Below are 17,426 nucleotides of genomic sequence, written 5' to 3' on the forward strand. Positions count from 1 at the left end.
TTGCAGGATATTTGGTTGTGGCTTTATTTATTTTTAACAAAACTACTAGAAAGTTAACTCTTAAGCAAGATAGAAATAAATGATATACAGATTTTTATTTGTTAACAACAGCTTATTCCTGGTTATCCAACACTGTGCAATGAAATAGAATAATGGTTCCAGTTGTACTAAAAATGATTAAGAATCTTGCGGATAGACTAGATACATTCCTATCAATAAATTCTGAAGTTAATTGTTTCCTAAATATATAATTTTGGTAAATAATAAATTCACATGTCTATTTAATTTTAATAATTATAGAAAATAGGAGTGACAGAATATGTAAAAATGCTGCTTTAGACAGCAAAGTTACAGTCTAAGCAGGTAGCAAATTACAATACATATACACTTTAATTAAAGAGTAAAAGATTCCCTAACTATTCTAAAGGCCTTCAGGAGCATGGGCATGACATTTTTGCCATAATAAACCCACACTAGTAGAAGGAGGGGTGAGTATACCTGCCCTTAGAGCGAAGCCCAAGTATGCTGAGTCCTGGGGAGCACTGAGTAAGTGCTGCCCTGTTGGAGCTATGAGAGCCAACTAGCCTTTGAATCTAGGCTTTTAAATACCTTTTTGCCAAGGCATGCCAGTGGAAAGGGGAGAGGGTTGTGAAATAAGCGGTTGAACAGTGTTATAGAAGCAACCAACATGAATTTGATGAAACTCCGGGAGACAGTGGAAGATGCTCTGGTCCATGGGGTCACGAAGAGTCGGACACGACTAATTGACTAAACAACAACAACAACAATTTCCATAAGTCCTTTCAGAATAGTGACAAAAGCCATCCTGTCTGCTTAACAAAAGGGTGAAAAACTTTGATAGGGAGCAATTATTTGAACCTAGGCATCTCTGTCTGTGACCTGCCTTCAAATCACCTTCATTGAGGGCATGGATCTCATTGAGGAGTTTGAGTATCCTGCACTTGACAACTAAATTTGCATGTGTTGATCCTTAAGTCAGATGTGTGTGAACTCAGGATATTCCTGAATGCCTTTCAGCAGGTGGCTAGAGGCTTGTTTGATGGTATCATGGAGGATATAGTGTCATATTATAGTTATGTCAATCTTATGCCTATGCCATGATCTACAGAGATAAACTGTATTCTAAATTCAGATTCACTCAGAGATTGTAACTCAAATCTGATTATATTACTAATGCTATTTCCTAGTAGTTTTTATTCATACACTTTATGAAATAGAGTAGGGGAAAACAATGTGGCAGTTGAAAGCATATAGCTACCAAGACAACATTTAATGTTCAAGCGTCTAATAGCATAAATAGCATAAATTAGCTTTCACACGCTAATTGGTTTGACTTTTCTCGGAAGATTCAGGTTATATAAGCACCAGAGATCTAGCAATATGACAAAATTCAGAGAGTGCCAGAGAATTCCATAGCCAGATTGTGGGGCATTTCTTCATCTCCAATATTGCTTCGCTGGAATCTTTGAAGGCATAGAACAGATAACATAATACAAAATAATAATTACAGGCACAAACCAGCAGCCATATCCAATGCATGTTTACAAAACGGCAAGTCCCACTGAATTCAGGAGACTTTCTTCCATGAATGTGTGCATAAAGTAACAGCTGTAGGAATCCTATGTGCACTTGCTTGGAACTAGGCCCCATTAAATTCAGTAGGGCATACTTCGGAATCAACACACAAAGGACCAACTTACACATCTTATAGATATAACAGGGGCAGTTAATAGGGGTGTGCTGGGCTGGGGGTAGCCTGAGCCACGTGGTCCAGGTCCAGTCGTGAATCCAAAGGTTCCGCGAGGATTCAGTCTGACAGGACCAAGGCAGGACACGAAGAAGGAAACCAGGCAAGGACAGGCAAAGGCTCTCTGGCAAACAGCAATGTTGCTCCCACAACCTGGGGCGGGATCCGACAGCCTTTTATCTTTGTCGGGGTAACAGCCGGTCCTGATCCCCCGGTGACTCACCTCCCTGTCTCGCCTGAAGGTGAGTACTCCTCCTATGAGCACTAAGGTCTCTCCTTCTCTCAGACCTTAGTCTCTGCAGCTTGGGAGATGTCGGTGGGTTACTAGACCCAGAGGCTGCCTCAGCCTCTCCTGACCCAACTGGTAGTGGAGCAGCTATAAGTGATTGCCCAGCTGAAGGCAACGAGGTAATCCCCACATCTGGAGCCAGGACAGGCTCGGGCCCCTGATTTGGCCCAGCTGGTGCTTGTTGCAGGGGAATCTGTGCAGACTGGGGCTCTTCAGAATCAGGCCCCAGACTTGGTTCAGACACTGCCTGAGGCAAAGGATCCAGTGCGGACTGAGATTCCTCTGGTTCTGAGCCTGAGCCCAAGTCCCAGGCCATCACAAGTGGTAAAACTGGAAATAAATTTGGATAGTAATTCAGATGAAATTCAGTGTTTGGATAGTAATTCAGATGAAATTCAGTATTAGTTTGAATAATAAGTTAATAATCCATTTTGGTGAAATTAAGTATTAACTGTGATTAGTTTTGCTCACTGTGCACATTGTGCCAGTATGACTATTTTCAAATTATGTCATTCTGTTTTATTTAAAATATTTATATCCTGCCTTTCTATCAATGAACCTCCAGGTGATTTACCATACCAATGTTGTAAACTTTGGGGGGCTGGGGGATTGCTCCGGCTTGGCACATGATCCCTTAGGCTAGGCTCAGGCAGTGACTGACCCAAGGTCACCTAGCAAACTTGATGGCTCATCAGAGATGGGAATCCAGGACTTCCTAGCCAAAGTCCAGCCTGCTTATTGCTCCACCAGTCATTGGCAATTCAGTATTATATGACTGCCAGTTGATTCTAATAAAATGGGTACTATCCAATGGGTGTTATCGATAAAATGGGTATTATCCATGCTCTGTGGTATGATGAACATACACACACAATACACACCGTATGTACGCATTTGTTCATGGACCAACGTAGTTACCTTTACATTATCTTTGGAGTGTGTAGCTATGGGAACAATGATGATGAGCTCCTACATGTCAAAATTTATCTCTAGGTATGGCAGCAGGAAGCCTTTAAGGTATATTAGCCCCATACCATTTAGGGCAGGCATGTCCAAAGTCTGTTTCAGGGGCCTAATCCGGCCTGCTGGTCGGTTTAATCTGGCCCCTGCGGCAGTTTATTTCCTGGGGTAAAATCCTAAAAAAACCCTCAACAACTTCAATCCTAAAAAAAGGTTAACAACTTTGGTTGGCCCTTCACTTCATCAAATCTGGCCCTCTTTGAAAAAAAGTTTGGACGCCACTAGGGTGTTAAAGGTAAAACTAGGGTTAACATAATGATAATCTGTGTTAAATCAGCAGGGAGGAAATATGATCAGAATACCTCACACCAGCATTTATCTGGCGTTAAGAGTATATTGCAGCATCTCAAAGGTTAACAGATATTCCCGCACAATCTTATATTGGAAGCAAGCCCCACTGAGTTGGAGGGAATTTTGTCCCTTGGAAGTTTAAGAATTGCAGTCTTATTGGTGTTTTCCCCCCCTGCCTAGAATCAATTTCATCAGATGCAAAATAACGTCTATTTCTGTGGCTGAAATTATCTCTTGAGTTTCCAGTGGTTTTTGTTTATTATTCTTGTTGTAGTAGTAAAATCTAAGGTAAAAATGCAGCCTCCCATTTCTTCCTAAACACTGACCCCCATGCCCTTGGAAAGAAGGGATTATGCGAAGATCAACCACAGAAACCAGTACACTTGTATGTAAACTGTTTTATCAATTGTGACCTTAACAGTGTAACCCTATGCATGGCAGCTCAAAAGAAAAAAAAAGAAATCAAGAGTAGTAGTAAGTCTTATAGCAAAACCAACTGAGAGCTGTGTGGAACGTAAGAAGACCAGCGCATTTATTATGCCATAAGCTTCCGTGGACTCAAAACCACGATATAACAAAACTCGCTAGCTAGGCTTTTTTTAAGGAGCCGCGCAGGACTCTTGACTGAATTCCCTCAGCAAAGAGAGAATTGCATAGGAATGCAGCCCGAGCGTATTTATTCAGGAGCCGATTCCGTTGACATGCAAATCAGGGGATAACCGTCGCGCTCACAGTGACCCCTCCCCGCCCTGAAAAAAACGCGCCCCCCTTTCCTGGTGCTGTGATTTCCAGGAGCTTGCAAAACGCCTCCCCCCCCCGCCATCCCCAAAGCAGGCGTTGCATAGCAACGGCGAAAGGTGGCGCCCTCGAAGGCGAGGCCTAGGCGGTCTGTGGGTGGCGGTTGCTGCTGCTGCCGCCGCCAACCTCCTCTCTCCTTCCCCCTTCCCTCTTCTCCTGGGCAGGGCGAGGAGCCCCACACCGAGGGAGACCGGCGCTCTCCCCCCGCCCCTCCTCCCCCCCCTCCGCGCCCCCGCTCGCGCTCTTTTCTCCCTTCAGCCCTTCTGTTCCTTTGCTCCGGAAGGAGTTGCCCGCTTGGCCTAGGAAGTTGTCCTGGGCAGAGTCCGGCCCAGAGCGAGGCCTGTGGCTGCCGCTCTCGGGAAACGGCAGCTCTCGGGGTTGGAGACCAGGCAGCGAAGGACTCCTCCGGACTGCTCCCTTCGGCCACCCGGAGGTGGCTTGGCCTCATGAAGAAGGTAAGCGCCGAAATCTGCCTTGGCGGCGGCGGCAGTCCCCCCCCCCCATTGCCCCGGGCCGGGCGCCTCCATTGCGGGGAGCTCCCTCCGCTTTCTCCGCTCGCTTTCTCCGCTTTCTTTTTTAGGTGGCGGGGTGGGAAGGCGGGCTGTGTGTGTGTGTGTGTGTGTGTCTATTTCCTCCTCCCCCCCCCCAAAAAAACCCGCCCATTCCCCCTCAGTGTTTAGGAGGAGAAGCCGAGGGAGAGAAGCGGGAAGGCGGCGGCGGTTCTTGCAGACACCGGGACAAGGCTCGGGAGAGGGGGCAGAGGGGTGGGAAGGGCGGCGGGTGCCTGAGGGAGGGAATGTGTGTGTGTGAGTGAGAGAAAGTGCTTGGTGTGCAGAACGTGAAGCGCTTCTGGTGGGGTGAGTAAGTGGCGGCGGCGGACTGGTGTAAACAGTCTGCCGCCCTGACTGCGGTTTAAGGCTGGGCACCTCCCGGGGCTCGGATGGTCCTGTAATCACGCGGGGTGATTTGCCTTGGAGGCTGCGACCGTCGAGGTGTGTTGACGCCAAGCGTTTCTTTCCCAGGTGTAGGTCTCAGGGGTCGTCTAGCGTCTTTCTCCTCCTGGTTTTTTTGGTTAAGAGGCAGTTTGTCCCTGGATCCTACCTAGCTAGGGGTGGAGAATAACCTCCATAGACCATTCACTCCTTCCCGTTTGTCCGTGGTTAAAGTTGCTTAGGTGTGTTTTGGCTGTAGAAAGGCAGTGAGTGCATGTATATTGTTTTCACCTGGAAAAAAACTTAACCTGCCTTTTCATGACAAAACTTACGCAGAAGTAGAACTGCATTCTTCCAGAATGTTGTCACTTGCATAAAATATAGCAATGCCTTCACATTTTATCTAGTTACCATCTAGAGATTTTTTTGGGGGGTGTCCCCTGCGCCCCGCTGTGCATGAAAAACTTATGGGACAAAATGAATACCAATTGAATCTGAATTTTGTTTTGAGAATATAGGCCTTTTTTCATCTCAGCTAATGTATAGCGTTAGGAGAAGAACATGGATTTAGGGAAACAGATTTAAGTGCCCACACAAAGACTTTATTCTGAAAACCAAAAGGAGATGAGGACAAAAAATGATCTCTGGTGTTGGCAATATTTTGTTCTGCACCAGCAAATAGAAAGTATTATGATAAAAAATGTGTCCCATAGAATTTTTTATAACAACTGATACAGGGAAGCATACTTAAGTGCCTTTTTTTTTTTTTTGCACCACACACATGAACATGTTTGGGGACACACTGAGATACATTTGGGGTAGAATTTATTTATTTTTGCTTGGAAGAATGCAATAACAATTCAGTAGAGGCATGCAATACTGAACATTGGAATGAAGGGTACAAGTTAAACTCTGTCTTATATTTGAAATATAAATTTAATCTTTAATCACATCAGTGTTAGTTGAGTCCCCTTTGGGGATGTGATAGGTGTGTCCCATGCCCAGGATGACAGCTTGCCTTCTGTCATGGACAGGGAGGATCTTGGGGAAGACAGGTGTCTCTCTGAGGAAGCTGCTTATCTGCAAGCAGGTGGAAGATCCTGGTAGTGGGTGATGATCATTGGGAACATAGATCAGGCATCCCCAACCTGCAGCCCTCCAGATGTTTTGGCCTACAACTCCCATGATCCCTAGCTAACAGGAGCAGTGGTCAGGGATGATGGAAATTGTAGTCCAAAACATCTGGGGGGCCGAAGGTTGGGGATGCCTGACATAGATGCTGGGTTTGTGATGGATGTGCAGACAACAGGGTGACTTGCATGTCTCGAATGAAGGTTGCAGATGACGTCTGTTGCCTAGATAGTCTGGTAGATAGGATTTGGGGGAGGGCAGTTGTCATGGTGCATGTTGGCACCAGTGACATGGAGAAATGTGGTTGAGAGTTCCTGGAAATAAAATTTAGATTGCTAGGTAGGGTGTTGAAAGCCAGGACTTTCGGAGTAGATTCTTGTGAAATGCTGCTGATTCCATGTGCAGGGCCAACTAGACAGGCACAAAGATTGACAAGTATTATGTGATGTCTCCCACCTGTGCTTGGTCACATATGCAGAGTCTGTCATATGAAACCTTATTGTAGCGGTCATCTGAGCACCATAAAGGCATTTCTTAAGGCAGCAGGCACAAGTTCAAATGTGGTCAGATAGCATGCTCTTAAACACTAAATAGCAGGATACCATCTATGGAGGTGGTTCAATCTTTTAATGAGAAAGGATTCAAAGGTGTGCTAAAGGAAGATAAGGAAGTTGTGGAGAAGCTGAATGAATTTTATTTGCATCTTTTTCTTCACAGCATAAGATAGTTTGGCAGGTCCCTATAATGGAAAGGGAGTCTGAGGAACAGTGGCAAATAGCAGTGCAATGAGACAAAGTTCTTATTGACAAAAATAAAAACTTACAAATCACTGGGTCTGGATGGCATCTACTTGTAAGTTCTTAAAGAACTCAAATGTTCTCAACCTTGGGATTGTAGTGGATGACTGGATGCAGATGTATGTGGACTTAATGTGCAGTAGCTGTAGAAAGTGCAAATTCCATGCTAGGGTTCATTAGGAAGGGCACTGAAAATTGATAACATAATGCCATTATACATATCTTTGGTGTGGTCACACTTTGCATACTGTGTACAGATCTGATTGCCTCACCTCGGAAAGCTATAACAGAGCTGGGAAAGGTTCAGAAGAGGGCAGCCAAAATGATCCAGGGGATGGAGCAACTCCTATATGAGGATAGGTTACAATATTTCGGGAATTTTAGTTTAGAAAAAAGATGAGTCAGAGGGGACATGATAGACATTTAATTGCAAGGGGTTAGACAAAATACCCTCGGGGTCTCTTCCAACTCTACAACTCTCTGATTCTATGAAAATTATGCATTGTGTGGAGAAAAGTAGACACAGAATATATTAGAACTCATGGAGATCCAATGAAGATTCAGGTTGGGACAGACAAAAGAAAGTACTTCTTCACACAGTGCTTAGTCAAACTATGGAATTTGCTTCCACAAAAGGATACTGATGGCCACCAACTTGGATGGCTTTGAAAGAGGATTAGATTAATACATGGAGGATAAGGCTATCAGTGGCTGTTAGCCATGATGGCTATGTTCTGCCGCCACTGTTATAGGCAACGTGCCTCAGAATGTCAGTTCCTGGGAATTGCTAGTGAAAAAAGTGCTGTTGAGCTCAGGTTCTGCTTGCAGGTGTCCCATGGGCAATTGGTTGGCCAGTCTGAGGACAGGATGCTGGGCTAGGGCCTTTGGTCTGATCCTGTAGGACTCTTGTGTTCTTATGTACAGAGGGTACAGAAAGCACCCATGTTCCTTAACTGTTGAACTCTTATTTCTAAAGTAACTTGATCTTATTTTTAATTAACTGCCTGCGTTACTTAAATACGCACTTTTTCTAAAGTTGATTAAAAAAAATTCAGGCTGGTTACAATTTTTTAAAGTAAGTTTTTCAGATGACTTCTGTTTCGAGAATGACAGCATTATTATTATTCTTTAAAGGCAAGGCCAGGGGTGTGGCATAATCTAAGTGATAATCACTAAAATCTTGGAATGCTGAATGAACATCTGGCAGTGTACAACTTGTACAACCAGGTCAATGCAAGTTTATGCTGATACACATTACACACCTGTAGAAAGGTTATTTTCATATGTAATATGATTAACTAATCAAAGAGGTAAGAGCTTGTAAATTGTTTGTGTTGAAGGCTAATCCAATGTTAATGTAGGCTTCAGTTTCCTAAGTTGGACTCAATTAGCTTTTAAAATATGTAATATTATTATTTGTTTTTAGTTGTTGTAAAGGTATAAATATACTCATGTGCATTTGGAATTACATGTCTACATTAATAAAAATTAATGAATGATAGCATGGGGGGGGAAATAACATGATTTTCTCATCTAAAGCATTTTTACTTCATAGTTAATATAATATTTTATGTACATAATTTTAATTACTCAAAAATGTGTGTTTTGCCTGTTGCTGGGAAAGTCTTTGCCCCGAACTTGACACAACCAATTGGGTTGCATCCAGTGCAGCATTTGGTAAAGGATGCTAGCATAAGGGGTATTCCCCATCTCCTGTCCCTCCTTCAACCCCTTCACCCATCAGAAGCTTCTCCTGAGGGTCAGTGGATCTTCAGGTAAGACCTAGGATGTGGGGTTAGGTATCTCTACCATATTGTCCTCGTTCATCCTCCCTGCTTCAGCCCTCTGTGCCATCATCCCAGTCTTTTCTTGAGAATGCCCCAACATTTGATAGGTGCTTTTCAATGGATTGCAGTGGAGGTGCAGTGATGGATTCCCTTTGTGTGAGCTTCGTTGAGTCAGTGTTGCATTGGATACAATCCTGTTTTTCCTGGGTGGAGCTTAAACCCTTATCCCGGGGAGCTATGAGGGTGCTGTGTTTGTATTTATTATTCCTTCCCTTTAAGTGTCATAAATTAGTACTTGTGAGAAGGGTAACTCCATTTGAGCTCCTATATTTTGGGCTGCCTGGGAACTTGCAATAGCAGGATCTATGCTTCCTGTGTGCTGTTGGTGCTATGGCGTCATATTGCGTTTGGTGGTGCAGGGTGTGTTCATTGTGAGTTCATTGGTTGCCTTTATGGGTGGCATGTTGGTGTTGTCAGCAGAGTCCCTGAGTGGTGGATGCTGTTTACAGGAACTCTGCATCTTTAAGGGTTTTTTTCCTGGTTGCATATTTCCCCTCTGTTCCTGGGACGAGCATGCATTGAACAAGTCAGCTGCTCTGCTAGCATAGAGGTTGTAATATCTTTGGTCCCACTCAGTGTAATGTGAAAATAGTATTACTCTGCACATGTGACATTAAGTGCATGAATTATTCTTGTTACTTCTCTTTAACGATGTCTAAAGACTTCAAATGGAATGGATCCCCCCCCCTGTTTCTATGGGGCACCTAATGCCATGGACTTTCAGTCAGTAAAGACAGAGATGTCATTCAGTGATCTCTTGCCTACTTCAGAGATGGAAGAAGGGTAGAAAAAATTAGGGCAAGAGAAAAATTGGCTCTTTCTAAGAAATGTCAAATTGAGTTTTATGTAAAAAATGTTTAAAGAAAAATTATCTAGTGTTTGCTGCATTACTTTAATGGCCATATCTGCCATTTGCAGCTGTGGCAAGCTGTTTATTTAGTGGTACAGGAAAGTGAAACAGATTGGATTGCAGAGAATTTAGTTTTCATACCTGTCTAATTGCAAACACTCTGAACTGTGTGTTTGCAACTAGCGAACATTTTTTACCATCCATTGAATGCTTTCATTTATTTATTTTAAAAATATGCTGGTGGGTGGGAGAGAAAAAGCTCCTGCATCAGTAGTAGTGATGCCAAATGGGGGGGAAAGCATGCCTAGGCAGCTGGATGGGTCATTCCTTGAGAAGGTGGTGTGTGAGCCTCTCAAAGCTGCTTAAGGAACATCAGTTTTTATTACTTGTGAAAATGTTAGTCATATAATTGTATTTCATATTATCGGGGCTCCACCGTTTTTGGCTGGCTTCGGATGCAAAGTCAAAAAAATGTAAAATCCTTCAATTGCTGTTGTTTGGCCAACAGCAGCCAAATAACCTTTCTACCTCCCTTTCTGTAAGGTCTGGAGCTAGATGTTTTGGCCACTGTGTGACTGAGTTGCTCTGGCTCCAGTTCTTTCACCTAATATTGAAGCTCTGAGCAGGCTGAGATCATTGCCCACCACTACCACTCCGAGGTTGGGAGAAAGGTGGCCAAATAGCATCATCAATGGTGAGCATAGAAAGTAGAAATGTGTGGGTCTGCATTGGAGCTTTTTCTTAGTCTGATTCCAGAATGGTAGCCAAGTGTAACCCTAAATTGGCAAGCACACATATAAATGGGGGAAGGTGGATGTAGAGGAGTGAATTCAGAGGATGATGGGATCAGGGAGAATAGAAAACGGTGATGTCCTCAAAGGAAAAATAGTTATCCTGTCTAGTTAACCAGGCATTACTGGTGAGTTGGTAAGTTTATTAACAAATATAGTGTGATAACAAATCATAATCTCAATTCAAGCCGGAACTGATGAAATTGAATTGTCTGATGAGTTGCATTTTGGTGGTTTCACATTGCAGTCTTCCTTTTTCTTTTAATTCAATATGGCCACCTTAAGGTCAGTTTCAGAGCGTCTTGGTGGGTTGAAATGTTCACTGGTTTTTGGATATTTCCATTTCTGATGTCAGATTGTGTCCGTTTATTTTTCTTGCATAAAGAAGGAATGCAGCAGGGCATTGGAAGATACACCAGTGATTAACATAATGTTGTGATTGACATTCTCATTGCCTGAGTACATGTGGGGACAAAGTTGGCATCTCAGTTTGTTGCCAAATTTGGTCCCTTTATTTGTGTGTCTGTTATGTGGCCTGTTGTTGCTGGTAAGTAGTTTTTTTAGACTGGCTTGGTGGGCTGGCTGTAATCAAGTACAGGTCTGCCATCCAAACCTTTGAGAGGGATGTATCATTTTGCAGGATAGGCGGTAGATCATTGACACATTTTAGTGGTTTAGCTGGGAGCAGTAGGTTAGAACAGCTGAGGTTCTGTATTTTTTCTTCTTCTTTGGCTGTGCAGTAGTAGATTATTGCTGTGTCCCATCTGGCCTTGTAGATCTGCTTTCTCACTTCATTTGATAGGTCTAAACTGTAAGCTATCAGAGTCTGTCTCATGAATCTGAGCAAATGGAGTTGTATCATACATACAGTTCGGTTGTAGACAATAGATTTTCTTGATGGAAGATGGAAGCAGAAGAGTATGTGTGGTTGCGAATAAGTTTCAATTGTAATGTATAGCTTATATGTCTGTTATGTAGTTGCAAAGTAACATCCAGAAACCTGTTGCATAGAATGATCTTAGCTCAGGTTTTTTGTGAGGTGAAAGTTTTTGAAGTCATAGTGGATGTTTCAAGGTATATGTTTACAATTTGCCGATACCTACTACCTAAGATTTTCAGATCCTTGTTTTGAGGGACTTCTCCAAGCTAGAGTAGAAATTTGGACTGTACTCACTCTTCTCTTTCCCATTTTTAAACGGGTTATTTACAGAGAAGGGCAATTTTCTTAATCAGTTTTCTTAATTATTGACATGTATAATATGCTTTAGATTACGGTAACTGATCTGTTAGTTACTAGATCATGCTAATCTGTAACAAATTAAATCATGCTACAGTGATTTTTTAAAATTAAAAACAACCTTAGTTTAGTGGCAGGTAGCTGCATTTATCTTGCAAAAGTCAAAGCCCATAGTCATGATTACTGCTCACTTTTCTCATGGAATTATTACATTTACTTACTACCCTTTTTCCTGCTGTGACTTCAGCTTAATTGTTTATTTTTAATAAAATCTATAACAGCTTTATTACAATAAGCCTTTGTTGGCTTATTGTTGTGATTAACCTGAGAATTACTCACCTAGTCACAGCCTGGGTGGTGGCATATTTAGACTGCTGGAATTCAGATGATTAAGACACAAGTTCAAATTCCTGCTTAACCAAAAGACTTAATGAGTTACATGTTAGGATAGTAGTGGGAATAAAATGGTGGTGAGAGGACAACTATGGAAAGTCAGGATAAAAATAATCATACCAATACTCACAAACACACAATAGAGAACATACAAAAAAATCTGAGCCGGGTGCTCTTAGGCAAAAGCAAAGGAAAATGAGCCTGCAATCGATGGCAATCAACTGCAACCTCCCAGGGATCGACCTGTTGGACATCCCTGTTCTAGTAGATCCCGCTATGTAGACATGGGGTTCTCTTCTGAGTAAGCATGTTTTAGGATGGAAGTCCTTGGATTATATAACCTTTTTTAAAAAAATAAATATTTCACTTTTAAGCAACTACTTAAATAAATGTGTGTGATTCATCAGGGTTGTGTTTTGCTTTTCCATCACAAATATGTACAAATGCTAGTCACTGAAAATGTCAAAACTTGGATTTAATCCAAGAGCTGAAAATAGTGTTAGCTTTTATGCACTGAAAAATATCAAGCTTTCCTAGTGGGGAGGGATAAATAAGAGACTGTATTTGAGCAACTAAGCACTTAGGTTCATCTGTGCCAAATGTTTTTCCAAAGTAGGTTGTATACTACACCAATTAAAAAGATGTAGCTGCAAGTGGTTTTAGGTTTGTTTGACTTGTTCCTGGGAGGAGAAAAAACTAAACCATGGAAAAACCTAAACAATAAGGTCTGAGTAGGGAACAATAGCCTGCTCTCAGTGTGAATATTATTGGAATAATATGCATGGACTTCATTAATTGCCTGTTTAAATGTCCTTATTTGAGTCAGTTCCAAACATGTTTTGAGGAATCTTAGCTGAGAGTGGGCTGTTCAAGGGACCATACTGTTTGTTTATGTAGTTATTTATTTTGACAAAGTCCATCTGAGGTTACACTGCTAAATACTTCAGAAGTTTTATGTAACAAAATAAAAGCTTTGTTTTTAAAGTTTTTGTTTAAAGTGTTTTTAAGTTTTTATTTATACTCTGCATTTTATTTTCCAAACAGAAACCCAGAGCAACTTGGAACACCTCTTGCAGAGCTATTTTGTTTTTCTGGTATTCTGTGTCAGCTGATGGGTAGTTAATTTTTGATAATGAATTTTGCCATTCTCAAAGAATATTTTGAAGAAGAAAAAATACCAACCCATTGAATAAATTTTTTTGGGGGGGGGATGGGAGAAGAGAACCATATTGCAAGAGAACAATATTTTTCCAGCTCGGGACTGAAATATTGACAGTCCAGTGATGCTTAGCTAACTTTATTGGCTTTATTGTGTTGTATTTCAATAAGGGTGAGGTTTGCTTAAATTAAATTGTTGTAACCTGCCCTGGCACATCATGGTGAAGGGTGGGTAAGAAATCATATAAAGAATAATAGTATTAACTAGTAATAATTAATGTAACCATTTCCAATTTTGACAGCAGTACCACAACAAATAGTCTGGCTGGCACTGAGTGATGATGGCTAGAACTATGGCTTTGCCCTCTAAGCTTCTCTACAAGTTTCATTTGGTCAAATCTGTTCCATTATCCCTTTTTCCAGCCCATTCTGCAACTCTTAATCATTGGCCCTGATAATTCTGAATATATTTCAGGCAGCACAACAAGACCTTTTTATTTCAGCAAGTGGAAGATATATGAAGTATCCAATGAAATGCTTCCATTAGTGTAGGGACTTCTGGCTATGCAGTGGAACTTCATTTCCCTGTACATCCCCTAAATATGTTATTGGGGTTCTCCCAACCCTCTGAGCAGATTTGGGGAGAGTGTGGCAGGCACATGGGGAGATGAAGGGGGAAGGAAGTTCTTCTTATGGTAACAGAACTACTTGGATACTGCCCTCTGTCTTTTAAGCCCCCCACCCCCACCAATTCAAATTTAGCTTGGGGAGGAGAGGGACTATGTTTTTTAATTCAAAATGAATAATCTGTAAAAAGGTAAAGGACTCCTGACAGTTAAGTCCAGTTGCAGACGACTCTGGGGTTGCGGCGCTCATCTCGCTTTACAGGCAGAGGGAGCCAGCATTTGTCCGCAGACAGTTTTTCCGGGTCATGTGGCCAGCATGACTAAGCCGCTTCTGGCGCAATAGAACACCAAAACCAGATCAGCACACGGAAGCGCCGTTTACCTTCCTGACAGAGCAGTACCTATTTATCTACTTGCATTTTTTTGTTTGCTTTCGAACTGCTAGGTTGGCAGGAGCAGGGACTGAGCAACGCGAGCTCACCCTGTCACAGGGATTCAAACTACTGACCTTCTGATCGGCAAGCCTAATATGTAAATGTCTAAGCTAGTTTGAATAGCATGTTCTCAAAGGGGTTTGCAGAGGATGATGATTTTGACTTCGCCATGGTTTCCTACAAAACAGATACTGTACATTACATTAATATGAAAAATCTCAATGAGAGACAAGTTTATCAACCTTCACAGTAACTGCACAGCTCTTTGTCTTCTTCATGTCAGTGTATTCACAGTCCTGAGAATCTCATCTTTAAAAAGACTCCTCCTCCTCCTAGTCCTCCTCCTGATTTTAGAGCTATCTGAACACTTGCAGATGCTGTTTGTGACAAAGCTACGTTGCTCCTAAATGGGCTAGGTGGGTGAGCTTGTGTGCCATGCAAAGTTACTTATTACTGTTTTGCACAGTTGTTAGCATCCTTGCTCTTAACACCATCTCCTTATCATGAAAGATGTGCAGCACAGACAAAAAAATCCCAAACCGTAAATTTGTAGAAGTAATGCTGAATAGGAGTTTAGCAAATTACACACATGCAGGAGAAGTGTAACATTAAGAGTGAATGCCTGGTTCATTTTTTTCTTGGTGTGGAGATTCTGTTTTTTTTTAAAGTGCATAGTGCATAATTGTCTTCACTGTATGTACCCTAAGAGTACTGTTTGTACAAAACAAATTGTTTCTTGCATGTCTGTTACAGAGTTAACCTTTTGCACACCTGGCATGACCAGTGGCTTAAAGAGATAAGCCAAAGAAAGACCCCTGTACTCCGTAGAGGTGTGGGTGTACCGTTTGCGCTAGTTGTATAGTTAATGTGACTGAGAAAGCAAGTGAATAAGTAATTAGAAATGATGCAAGGTGAATTTCCATGGCAGATAGCATGTGCTGGGGCCAGAGTTGGAGGTTTGGGGATTTTGCTCCTAATTATTGTTTGCAAACAGCCTCGTATCAGTCTGCGTCAGCTATGAATGACAAAGGTGGATTTTTCCCCTGTATTTCTCTTTAAGGATAGGTGGAAGCAGGAAATCAGTATATGAAGTGTGTGTTCATGAAATGTAGAAGATCAGAGTGAGAAGATATTTGGACTGTTGATATGGAAAAGAACTGTGCCTTAGTTGACTGATGGACCGTAGTTGACTCAAAATAAAGTGGTGGAAGTTTAAAAACAAACAAACTACAAGAGAATAAGTTTTCTAACTTGACATGATGTGACATCATGCCCAGTGGGGCATAGTGACTACATTTACTTCTCAATTGCATAGGATATTGGAGGTGCAAAAGCCCACTGCCCTGCCATGTGTAGAGAATTGCTGTTTAGATATTGCAATGCTTTAAGACAACTCCAACAGCAGACTTTTTCTAATGTTCTTGTGTCACACAATAACACGACGACTGTTTTAGTTCTGTTGCCTGATTCGTCAGCAGGCTATACATACTAGAGTCTAGACTAGTAGTTCTCAAACGTCCCCTCCATGGACCACTTGAAAATCGCTAAGGGTTTTCGTGGATCATTTAATGACATTTCTGCCTGCTGTAGCAATCACGGTGCATTTTGCTAGATGCTGTATGCTTTTTATTGTATTTTCTTGCTTCTTTAATTTCTTCTATTGTATCAAATTATTAACAGAGATGTTGTGGGCCACCTGAATGAAGCCCATGGCCTGCCGACCACAGTTTGGGAACCCCTACATTAGGCTGAGGGTTTAGAAGCATTTCTGGATCAGCAACTTAATGGCCTCTTTCCACCTTTGCCTGCTTGCCTTGAAAGAGTTGAAATTTCAAAGTATTCTGCAATATGTGGAACATTACTAGTGGCTGGAAGAAAAAAAAGAGTAAAAAAGAGTAAGGCTATTCAAAAGCCTAGCTAGCTCTGGGCCAGGAACAGCCTAGTAAGACTCTTAAAGTACATTATACCTTATAAATGTTAGCTTCAAACGTGTTTACGTGCAGAAATAGTCCTTAATCTGAGGCTCATGTCTAAGAATCTGAAACATTCTTCCAGCTCTGATCTAAAGGCTTGTGCAGTGTGGAATTACTAATACTGTAATCCACCTCCCCCAGTATGTGGAAGTTTGTTCCACTAGTTTCAACAGATTGACTTTGTGTCATGTGTTTAGGAATAATGATGCAAAGTTTTCACCTAAAGTAAATTGCAAGGGATCAATCTTAAATTCTGTTTAAAACCTTGTGTACTCCACTCTGGTTATTTTTCAGACATGAACATCTTTTCTTTCTTTCTTTCTTTCTTTCTTTCTTTCTTTCTTTCTTTCTTTCTTTCTTGTGAATAGATTGTATTTATCTGAAGCATTTATACCCTGCTCATTAGCAGAGAAGACTCCCATAGCAGTGTACAAAAATCAGTAGTAAGAAAGAATAAAATGATTGTTTCATGAAACATTCAGAACAACAGCTTCCTTAATACCTGTAAGAGGCAGACTTATCAGCATTTCCATATACAGTATAGCTGATTTGATGTTGAGTTCATGGCATTGCTGCTATTCCCTAAATGAACAAAATTTTAAAAAGTATAGCAAGTTTATCTTAATATTAAAAGTGATGCCTTTCAGATCAATTATTGGTATATTCTCCACTTTGTTGCACCAGCATTCATAATTTGAAAATTGGCTTCCTAAGGATTCACCAGGTGGCAATCTTGGAAACCACAAGCAAATTGAACCATTATTAAGACAGTTGGGTGAGAACTTGCCTTAGGGGAGTTGCCAGTTAGTTTTCTACCTCTCCAGAATGAATTCCATTCTCAATGTTGGAGCTAAGCACTGCTTGCTGGTGAGTAATTCACTCAGCTGATAGGCAGACTTCATACCTTTTAACTACACACTCCATTCTCCTTGGAGCCTAGATGCTGTTTTTTCTCAGAGATGTGGCAAGTGTTATGGCAAGTGTGAACATCAATTTTCCCACCCTCCCACTTTTCCTGACCATTACAGATTGAGACATTTATGGCGGCAATGGCTGTCTTTGAACCATGGGAGCAAAACCAGGTCTTTGGT

The 17,426-nt window shown here is 41.7% G+C and overlaps 1 protein-coding gene and 1 long non-coding RNA gene across 2 annotated transcripts in view; one reads left to right on the forward strand and one right to left on the reverse strand.

Annotated features, from left to right (window-relative positions):
• Positions 1-4,356, reverse strand: LOC144328966 (uncharacterized). Its single transcript, XR_013394349.1, has 2 exons — positions 2,976-4,356; positions 1-2,387 (listed from the first exon to the last, which is right to left on the reverse strand). It is a non-coding gene; the product is annotated as an uncharacterized LOC144328966 (long non-coding RNA).
• Positions 4,357-4,392: 36 nt separating this feature from the next.
• The window catches only part of FRS2 (fibroblast growth factor receptor substrate 2), a 39,941-nt gene continuing 26,907 nt past the window's right edge, over positions 4,393-17,426 (forward strand). The window contains exon 1 of the mRNA XM_028745530.2: positions 4,393-4,621. The gene's annotated coding sequence lies outside the window, so the exon portion shown is untranslated. The remainder of the gene's footprint in view (positions 4,622-17,426) is intronic.

The sequence above is a fragment of the Podarcis muralis genome, chromosome 10 (genome assembly GCF_964188315.1).
Source record: "Podarcis muralis chromosome 10, rPodMur119.hap1.1, whole genome shotgun sequence".
NCBI lineage: Eukaryota > Metazoa > Chordata > Lepidosauria > Squamata > Lacertidae > Podarcis > Podarcis muralis.